Raw genomic sequence first — 11,352 nt, 5'->3', positions numbered from 1 at the left:
ACATGCGTACTGTGTTCCAGACGTCGACTTTTCCGTACTGCCCTGGGATTGAGAAGCCACACGAGACATCGTCACCTACAAGCAGCAACTGAGGCTGGCCTGACATGAACTTCAATGCTCGGCCACGAGCAAATGCCGATGATAACACGCGTCCTGATCTCTGTGAAAGGGCTTATTGGAGAGAAGCATTCAAGACGGCAGCGTCCTGAAAACCCAGACCTGTCAAAGCGAATTTGTCAACACTTCAGGTACCCCTTTGTTCCCGTCACTTTTATGGCCAATGGGAAAGTCATGCCTTTGTTTACGTGACATTGTGGCGCCACGTTAATCCACAAACTAATGTGTCCGCCACACGCCACAAACATGCAAATTACCCGTCAACGCCCGTCAATTTGTCAACACTTCAGGTAACAGTAGTTTAACCAATATCCGTTGTTTTTAAAAATGGGGCATTTTGGGATATCAAATCGACAGATTATGTTTTCAACTTGCAACATTTTCAAAATATTACAGTTTGAAAAAACACCATTCGTCGACTTAATGTCCCTTAATACCATTTTTTAAAGCAACGGATATAGGTCTCCCGCGGATAAAGGTGAACTTGCGTTAGCCCTTTGTTCCCGTCACTTCTATGGCCAATGAGAAAGTCGTGCCTTTGTTTACGTGGCGTTGTGGCGCCGCGTTGATCCACAAACTAATCCGCCACACGCCACAAACATGCAAATTACCTATCAAAGCGAATTTGTCAACACTTCAGGTAACAGTAGTTTAACCAATATCCGTTGCTTTTAAAAATAGGGCATTTGGGGATATCAAATCGACAGATTATGTTCTCAACTTGCAACATTTTCAAAATATTACAGTTTGAAAAAACACTATTCGTCGACTTAATGTCCCTTAATACCATTTTTTAAAGCAACGGATATAGGTCTCCCGTGGATAAAGGTGAACTACGTTACCCCTTTGTTCCCGTCACTTCTATGTCCAATGGGAAAGTCTTGCCTTTGTTTACGTATCGTTGTGGCGCCGCGTTGATCCACAAACTATTCCGCCACACGCCACAAACATGCAAATTACCTATCAAAGCGAATTTGTCAACACTTCAGGTAACAGTAGTTTAACCAATATCCGTTGCTTTTAAAAATAGGGCATTTGGGGATATCAAATCGACAGATTATGTTCTCAACTTGCAATATTTTCAAAATATTACAGTTTGAAACCACAATTCTTCGACTTAATGTCCCTTAATACCATTTTTTGAAACCAACGGATATAGGTCACCCACGGATAAAGGTGAACTTGCGTTACCCCTTTGTTCCCGTCACTTCTATGTTCAAAGTCATTTCTTTGTTTACGTGACGTTGTGGCGCCGCGTTAATCCACAAACTAACCCGCCACACGCCACAGACATGACAATTATATGGGGTAATAGATCGTAATTAAATGCCTTGGACAGAAACAGGGGTCATTGACATTCGTTCATTACACTGCCACAGGTGGCGCAGGCGGTATCGTTTCATCTTGAATCTTGATGACGTGCACAACTGGATGTTGTTTTCCTCCAATTTCGGTTTATAGACATTCTGCACACATATGCAAGGAGATCTGCTTCGGTTATATTTTTTTGCAGGTAAAAAAAACAGTGACGCAACGTAAAAGAATCTTTCAAGATCTTATACCTCTGTGAAATTTTAACATGGTTTCGCTAAGATGAAAGTGACTAGCAATATGGAAGATACAAAACTGCGAAAATGCAAAGAAACAGACAGAGCAAAAACAATACCTTGCCGTGAAACAGTACGCTCATTCATTGACACCGTGACCTGGTATGTGACGCTGTCGCTTGAGAAATTGCTAATTCTGGGATATTTTAACTCCACTGCCCTTCACTCTGCCTTCATTTCCTGTCACTCGTCTGTCACTTGTCACCACGAAATTGATGAATTGCTAATTCTGTCAACTCTGACTTCTACTTCCTTGTACTCTGACCTACACTTCCTGTCACTCTGCAATGAACGTGACTAGTTTGTTTGTTTGTTTGTTTATTAGTATATGGAAAGGGAATAATTTGAAAACACAAACAAAGAGACAAATGCAACGGAAACAAAACCATAGCACATTCAGGTCACAAGATTTAAAAAACGGAATTTCTGCTGCTGCAATACCAAGGTCATATACTAGCATAGTGGGCCCAAAATTGACTTTGACCTTTGTCTTTCGAACACCTACCCACATACCAAATATCACTGTAATCCATCTTGAGCTATGCTGACTAACGAACTGGAAACACAAACAGACAAACAGACGCACCCAAAATTATATCTGCATTTTTCATAGAGATAGCAATGTATTGCACCTCCACACGAATCTTATGTACTAGTACCATATCCCGACATGTCATTATCTTTTTACGATTGGATAATATCAACCTTATAATTAGAATTCGCTTGCTGTGGCCTAATGATGGCTCATCAATGCGATTATTGGTAACGATGCAAATATGACTTGACAGTTCAATCACTAATGATGATGGTATGTGTATATATATATATATATATATATATATATATATATATATATATATATATACTATATATAGCTGAGTATGAGCGCGGGCTTGTCATGCATACATGAGTTTTTCGAGCGTGCTTCTTACAATGTCAGTTTCTCGTTCTGTCGTCATTTGCATACTCTCCAAGCTCAGGTTTAAGGCTCCGGCTTGTTTCGGACGTCAGGTTTGGTTTTATTCTGCGACTATCTATTCTGTCAGGTTTTCTTTTTGTCGGTCAGACAAGTTCAAGAGCAAACCTGACAAAAAAGAACCGATGCAACCGCATAAAAAGCAACAAACTGCGGGGACTAACCTCTGCTTGGAGTGCCCATTGTTAGCAGTGCTCAACACAAATTCTATCATGCCTGGGCCGTGATAACGTTTGATACGGGTGTTAAACAAATTCGAAATGCTTGTTTTGTCGGATGGTTATGACTTAAGCCGATTTTACAGGTGCGTATATATTCAAGTCCGTATGAGGTCCGTATGGAATTCGTAGCCTCTACCAGACTCCACAGGTCGCTCTGTAAAAATTGGACAAATATTAACATGTCTGAGGTGTTAGTTGTATTGTTTCTGTAGGTGTGACGACCTATAGAAATGATACAGCAAGGTAAGGCGCTCCTAAAGGTTGACTCTCACTGCACTTGGGGCACCTGTGCGGCACTGCGGGGTTCGAAAGATACTCAACGAATTTTAGTCATAATTTATAAAGAACGAATTTTCGTAAGTCATACTTTTACGTAATACGTATTACGCAATATCTAACACATAACAAATCTGCGAAAATAACACAGTGCCGTAGTGAACGAATCCCGCAGTGCCGCACCGGTGCCCCAGGTGCTGTAAGATACCACCCATGCATGACAGAATTTGTGTTGAGCACTGCTAATAATGGGGACTCCAAGCAGAGGTTAGTCCCCGCAGTGGGTATTTCAATGAAGATGTAACGCATTCGCGGCGGCGCTGTACGTTTATGTCTTGGGGCTTTTACAAATTCTAGGACAGAGAGGGGGAAGTGGTGGTTATGAAAGGTGTCGCGGGCCTCAAGTCTGATATACGTTACTACGGTCGTTCACACTCGTAGTACGTTTATTGAAGTCTGTATGAGTTGCATGCATACTAATGTTTTTTGGCTTAGGTAAAGTTTGCTGGGAAGACGCTATTTTTACTTTGACCCACTGTTGTGCAGCCTGGTTGATATGTACCTACCTACATATAGCTGAGTAACTGAGAAAATATGTATGATAAGAATATGTAACTGAGAAAAAAACTCGTGAAAGCTGAGAAGGGCAGACTTGTGTCTCAAACCATATTTCTCGGACGACTAAATCCTCTTGCACGTTATGTGCTTATATTTCTCCAATTTCTTCTATTCTTCCAGCGACCTGTTAAGCCTGCTAGAGGCCAAGGATTCCAAACGGACTTGAATATAAGTTGTTCGCACGTGTGAACCTGGCTCAAGTTGAATTCGTGTTTTGTTGCGTGCAAAATCATCATAAATAACCTGGCTTACGTCGTGTGTCATGTGGCACGCCCAGACTGTTATCTCTCAAGGAGAGGTATTATAATTACATGTATATATTTACATGTGCCCACATACACATTACCTTGCAAAGCCTATTTGACAATGGACTAGCTTTTTCCGCGCCGGTGGAACAACCCTTCATAAACACCGAGCTACATTTAGCAGTTGTGAGTACAATACTAAGTATTGCACGAGGAGCTTGAGCTATATACCATTATGGCTTTGATATGATGATGATGATGGTTGATTTGTTATTTCAGCAGTGTTGATAACAGTTATGTATATATTTTCACGTTGGTATATTAAGTCTGAAAGACAGACAATGCATGAGAGCGATAGTGTTTTATTACATGCATCTATGCATGATCTTGTTAGCATTCGCCATTGTCAGATCGCATAATCGTTATACCCCTGTCACATGTGGCGAAAATCGATCGGACGACGATTCTGCGGCAATCGCACGAGCCTCGCTTATAATGATAACTTTATTGCACAACAATTGTACAAGGTACAAAGTATGGCTTATATGTGACAGGGACGGTTTTCAGGTGAAAAATACGCGCAACCCGCTGTCGATCTTAAATATGGCCGATCTTCCATCGATACGCCCGAAGATCGTGGATAATGTGACACGGTCACACACAACGTACGTTCGTGCACGATTGTCGTGCGATTGCACACGTTCTCAGGGCATTCGTGGGGCAATCGTACACATGTCGTACATCTGTGTACTTATCGATGAAATAAATTGTTATTTTTGTACCTTGTCGAGGATTGCTTCTGCCATAGCCTTCGTGAAAATTCTGCGACGTCAAAATCGTACGACATTGCCCTACGACAATTGTGCTCGCGCCATAAACTTTAAACAAAGGGATATTATCACTCCCTTAAACCGCGCATATTTTACCAATAGATATTTCAACTACGCCCTGGCTATGGTAATGTTTGCAAAGGGAGTGTCTCGTTAAAGTGTCATCAATTTTCCGAACGATTGACGCTCACAAGTGCCTAATTGTATTGTGATGTATTGTGAAGGGTGTTGTCAAAACGCACACTGAAAAAGCAACTGATGCTTCATTACGATATTTGATGTGGATTGCCACATGGTGATCATATTCATCACCCGACTGAAACGTTTTGGGTGGCCACCCAACCCGTAAAAATGAATGTTGCTGTTAGTTAATGCTTGAGTTATTTTATGGTCCTTTGATAGGCCAACATGTGACCGGGTAGTTTATCAAGATAGGCAGCGCGGCCGTTGTCACTTGTCTTTTCATCCGAAAAATCGACCATTTTTCAGCTGTCAGTGTCAAAATGCTGAGTATCTTTCACTGTACGTGAATACGGTATATTTTATCATTTCAGGCATTGAGGTTTTATCTAAGAAAGCCGATTAGCTCTGTCTTACTGAATTTACCGTTCAATCGACGCTAACGTTGTTTCTTAGATTTACCGTTGGCCTTACAAGAATCCCCCTTCCACCACACCACCCCCACCCCACACACACACAAACACGCGCGCGCAAACTTTCTCGGGAAGCAAGCAGGCACTAAATGCCTATTGAGACAGCATAACAAGTTGTGCCGCCTACGGCTGATTAAAAAGCTATGGGATGGTGATGAGGATGAGGATGGAGCAGGCCAATAAAATCAATGCATGCACGTCCGTTATCCATATAAGTCAAGTTGATGCGCCTCACGTCTGTAGAGACCCAAAGGTGTAACGCGAGAACATGCCCCACACCACCTGCAGGGCAATTAATGGAGCCCGTCATGTACGCGGTAGCGACGGAAGCCACCGTTGTTTCAAACCTTACAAGCGATATAGCTGATACTCCATGTGTGGCCATGGATAGAGCAAATTGTAAACTTCACCAACAAGGCGATATTCCTAGAGGTGGCTTTGCTCAGTAATGCATAGAAATAGAAATAGAAGACCTAGATGCGGTTTGTGTACCTGTCTATGGACAGCATAACTTGTGGATACATCTTAATGATATTTGGCAGGTAGATAGGGGTAAGGAAAACGAGTGTTAAGTTACTACATCAGCTTGCTATTGTACTGCAGTGGAACTTCCTTTTTTTTTCTTTCTCGTGTTCGAATTTTGCCTTTGCGTCTTCGGAGGAAGTGAGACTTGAGTTTGGGTCTTCCAGTAGCTTCTCTTAGAAATGAATGAATCTCATGATCCTGGTAGGGCGTCTCGGTTGGGCCTGCACCCATCTTTCGGAATGTAAGGACGGAAAATGCTGATCCCATGTTCGAGGGGGTGCCTCGAGCACGCTAAGGAGAAGGGCTAGCAACCACTCTCTGTGAAAATATACCCTGATACTAAAATACCATATAGACACTGGATGACCTATGTGCCACTAGGCACTTCAACGCCAACGACATAGAGAATTGAAGTTGCCTCAGTTTTTTGTACATTCGAAATTAGAATGGATGTCACGTTCCGTCAAGCAGTCTGCCACATTCATGCGGCGATGGATTGAGTACTCAGGTTCTTGATAATTACCATGTAGGCTTATATAACGTCCTGGAGGCAAGCCAAAGCGCTGCAAGCTGTACAAAATGATTGCTTTGTAGCCTCCTTCTCGGGCCTTCTTGGTGCGACCTGCCTTTATTTTGTTACTTTGACTTTTTCATTTTTTTTTCGCTGACTTTTTTTTTGAGGGGGGATGCAATTTTGACCATGGGCCTGGGGTTCTCAAATTCCGAGGTAGATCTACGCCGCATGGCGCGCAGCGTATCTTCCGGGTACAGTTTCCATAAAGCGCTGGCACCAAGCTCCCCCGTCATTTGAGATCCTATCCTACGAGTAACGTTAACGTTAAAAACTCGAATTACCGATCCCTACCAATTAAAACACGCCTAGAAGGTCTGCAGAAGAGGCTAATTGCCTTTCCGTCTTTGTGATTGTTTTCTCGCGCCAGAGTGGAAGGATAACAGACAAATTGCACCTTCTGGCAGGGTGCCTACAGGTAAGACGGTCTTGGTGTTTGTAGATGATTCGTATCGCTGGAGAAACCATTGGGCACAACAGGCTTAGCCATTGATACGTCGATAAAGATGAGACAATCCAGGTAATATAATATACAAATGTAAAATTTACTAAAGCAAATTGATGTAATGTGAGACATACCAACCGTATTTCTTAAAACACACCGGTCTTTCGCCAGTAACTGGACGAGGAACTGGAGTTACCAGGTTTCAAAACAACACTCTGAATTGATACATCAATGACTTGAAGAAAATTCCAAGATGGTTCCATCAAGAGAAGACGGAGTTTTCAAGCTGTTTCGAGATTCTCAAAGTACAATTCTTATCTTTTTTTTCCAACGCAAAGGTATAGACTGGTCAAGTTTTCAAGCACCATTGTCGCCTTCTTCAGGATCAATAATGACTAATCACGTCAGAAAGCAAAATCCACAAGATCACGTGTTAATAAAATCACGTGTGTGCAACTCTCGCGAGTTTACATTCTAACGTGATTGGTCATTATTGACACTGAAGAAGGCAACAGTGGTGGTTGATCCGTAAATAACTTTGTGTTGGAAAAAAATGAAGCATTCTACTATGATAACTACCAACACAGATGAGCTTCTAGGATAACAATGAGACAGTATGGCACTTTTAAGGTTCTTCATCATCAAGTCTTCAGCAATATGTCTGATCTGAGTACGAAATACACACATCTGAAACATCGAGGCCGTTGAGCCTACAACTAGTGCAGATCGCACGGCCCGGTATTCGGATAACGAAATTTGTCTCGGCGTTTCAGGTAGGAAAAAAAGCCAGCGCAATTACAATCCACACTTTTCTCTCCCGCGATGGCCTTCGGGCGGGCCGAATGATGAAGATTCTTTTCTGGCAGCTTGGATTCTCGAAAGGTTTTGTTGGTGGAGTACGTGATGTAGTTCAGACAAGTCGGTTCGTAGCGGGTACCTGATTCTTTGTTCTGCAAGATGCCAACTGCCGAACATCCGGTCCAAAGGCCAAGACCTACGTAAATCGTCGCGAGAATCTATCATACGTAAGGTCTTCATTGCCTTGTATCTGGTGCAGTATCGATTAGGTAGTGGCATTGAGTGGAGTGGCTATACAAGTGAAAATGAGGAGATAGAGAGGTCTGTATTCCTGGTATTTCTAGCTTGGTGTTGTGTCCTTGATAAAAACACTTTACACGCGTGCATAACTTTCCTCACTCCACCCAGGTGTAAAAATGGGTATCTGACTTCAGTTGGGGAGGTAAAAGACAGTGGAAGGAAAATGATGGGCTCCGTCTTGCAATGCCGTACCTTAGACAACAATCTACAGACTGTCCCTGTAAAAAGGCTATGGGATTTCCTTTTGAACTTTATCTTATAGTACACATAGATACAAAGTTATCGCTTTCTTTGTATGCAACTTCTCTGCTTTTTCAACTGTAATTAAAAAAATAAGATAGTCATAAACGCCTATGGCATTTCACAAGCTTAGATTACTTCATACAATTTTTACAGGACTCTCTTCCGCTGGATCAAAGTAACACGTGTATTTGTGTCTTTGAAATTATATCATTTTTACACTCAAAGGAATGCCCCTAGAATAATTGTGTCGTCATGACAACAACTGGTCATTGTAATAGCCTACGGAAATTGTCGGATATCGGATTACAAAGTGGTGCTTTAAAGAAAGCAACAACAAAGGTACTACCGGCGCTTCGGGCTTCCCGTGGCATGTTGGTCACTTTTCATTTCATTCAAAGTCTTGCCGTCCCCTCGAGGCCGAGAGGTGCATGGCCTATGATATCTGAGTGGGCCCAATGAGTCGATAGAAAAAAAGGTATTGACGTGCAACAGCTCAATACACGGGTAGCTAGTTCTGTCATATGTGTAGCACACACAATATGTGACAGTTAGGAATATATCATAACGACGTGGACAGCTAATCACTGGGGTAATGATGCTGCGTTAAGCGTCAATGTGCTTCCGTACTTGACACTCTCCGCACATGTCCCACACAAAAGAAACCAAAGTACTATCAAATTATTAAAAGATGACGCAAAACGTTGCCATGGTTATCTCTTTGAAGTGTGTAGAAATTGCCGTTCGAGTGTTGTCAATCAGCTCTCGTTAAGGTTAGAATTATTGCGCGAGAAATTATTTCTCTTCGCAGTGGCATTTGTGCATTTTTCAGTGGCATTTTTCAAGACTTATCATCTAATGACTTATTCTTGTTCCCATACGCTTTTCAATGGAGAGTATACTCGGACTGATCACTCATTCATTCTTACGGAACTTGAGAACAAACTATCTCAATTCAGAAGGTGTATGAGCCACGGTCCTTTTTATCATGTCTACTTGAATTGCTCGTGTTTACGTTATACAATTCTCATGTATACATGACCTGTTGTTCGGCGTAGCAATTTTATGCATTGCAAAAGAAAATTAGTTTTCTTTTCTGTTTCTAATGATATACATTGTCGTCGGCGCCTTTGATTGAACCGCCAGCCACATACTTCACAGCATACGTAATCAGAAAATATTGCATGTCTTAAACATCAAAATGGTTTGCCACTTTTGAAGCAGTCTAGTCGGCGAATTGCGCAGTTCTGTGTTTGCTATCATCTCCTGCACTGCAGTGTGTAATAGGCCCATCTAGGGGTGGGTACCGGTACAGAACATTCAGGTACAGGTAAGGTCCAGGTCCAGAAGATCAGGTCCAGGTCAAGCTAAACCTAATTGATCGTGAAAACTTGTGAGTTTGTCATACACAAAACAATGGTCCAATTTTCTCCAAAGGAATGTATTCGGCGGAGTGTCTGACTTCCACTAGCGTTTTAAAATCCTGTCCTCATGTAAACTGTGCACGTTTGACTGTAGAAACATGGTAGAAATGACTATAAAGTCTACTCTACTTCGCTCGTTATTTTCTTGAACCAGGCCCAAAAAATACATGGCAGAATTCAAATTTGTTACTGACATGCATTCGCTCTCTCATTGGCTACTCTGATAATTGCCCTTCTCGATATTATTGGTTATACTGATAATTGCGATAGACATTCAAGATTGCAATTGGTCTATTATATTTACCAAGCAATTTTTTCATCGTAGAGAGTAAAATTCCTTTTTTCTTCAATGTACCAAAGGCATGCAATAGAAGAGAAAGAGATAAGAACGCCCATTACGTATCTACCTGGTTTCAGCCAATGCTTAGTGTCAAGTTTTTTTTTTTTCTTCGTATTCTCAAATATAGTTTTGTAGACATGTCGAAACTGGCACAACGCCACACTGTAACAACCCAGTTGGTCATGGGGGATGCATGCTACATCTGATCATAGATTTTTTTAAATACTTTTATATCTGCTTGGTGGGATTCTGCTTCAGTCTAACAGAGCTAGAGCGCTTTGCCTTTGTGACTCTAAACTCTAGATATTAAAAGAAACGAGGAGAAAACTGTATTAGATAGTTCACGGAGGCACGTAATCTTTGAACTCGAATACTAAGGGTGGACTCTCACTGCACTTGGGGCACCGGTGCGGCACTGCGGGGTTCGTAGATGATTCAACGAATTTCAGAGATAAACAACGTATTTTGTTGTCGTCTATTAAAGTAACGCTTTTGAGTATATAGACAATATCTAGATTATAAAAATTGCGTAAATACCCAAAACAGTACCGCAGTGAACGAACCCCGCAGTGCCGCACCGGTGCCCCAAGTGCAGTGAGAGTCCACCTTAAGTGAGCGCAGCCTGTTCGTTCCCCCCAGCGGTGATCATGAGAGTACGTGTGAGCCCTTAAAATACCCAAAACAGTACCGCAGTGAACGAACCCCGCAGTGAACGAACCCCGCAGTGCCGCACCGGTGCCCCAAGTGCAGTGAGAGTCCACCCTAAGTGAGCGCAGCCTGCTCGTTCCCCCCAGCGGTGAGAGTACGTGTGAACCCTTAAAATACCCAAAACAGTACCGCAGTGAACGAACCCCGCAGTGCCGCACCGGTGCCCCAAGTGCAGTGGGAGTCCACCCTAAGTGAGCGCAGCCTGATCGTTCCCCCCAGCGGTGAGAGTACGTGTGAACCCTTGAATCAATCCCCGACAAGGCGCGTGCCTGCCGCACCAGCTCTTTGATGGGCCGACTTCCTGTCTGTTATCGTATTCCTCAATCACTCTCCAATCAATTTTCATGTCTGTACGTTTCAAACCCGCTCCAATTAGTCGTGACACAATCATCCTCGCCGCTGTATAAAAAGGCGGGATCGTGTGGACGCCTTGGTCAGACTCACTGTACTGGCAGTGC

The 11,352-nt window shown here is 42.6% G+C and overlaps 1 protein-coding gene across 1 annotated transcript in view; it reads left to right on the top strand.

Annotated features, from left to right (window-relative positions):
• Window positions 1-11,352, top strand: part of LOC118425545 — an 88,322-nt gene continuing 76,970 nt past the window's right edge. The window contains exon 1 of the mRNA XM_035834460.1: window positions 1-248. The gene's annotated coding sequence lies outside the window, so the exon portion shown is untranslated. The remainder of the gene's footprint in view (window positions 249-11,352) is intronic.

The sequence above is a fragment of the Branchiostoma floridae genome, chromosome 11 (assembly GCF_000003815.2).
Source record: "Branchiostoma floridae strain S238N-H82 chromosome 11, Bfl_VNyyK, whole genome shotgun sequence".
In the NCBI taxonomy this organism is placed as follows: domain Eukaryota; kingdom Metazoa; phylum Chordata; class Leptocardii; order Amphioxiformes; family Branchiostomatidae; genus Branchiostoma; species Branchiostoma floridae.
The sequence above is the reverse complement of the archived record's forward strand: the minus strand, read 5'-3'. Positions and strand labels throughout refer to the sequence as shown.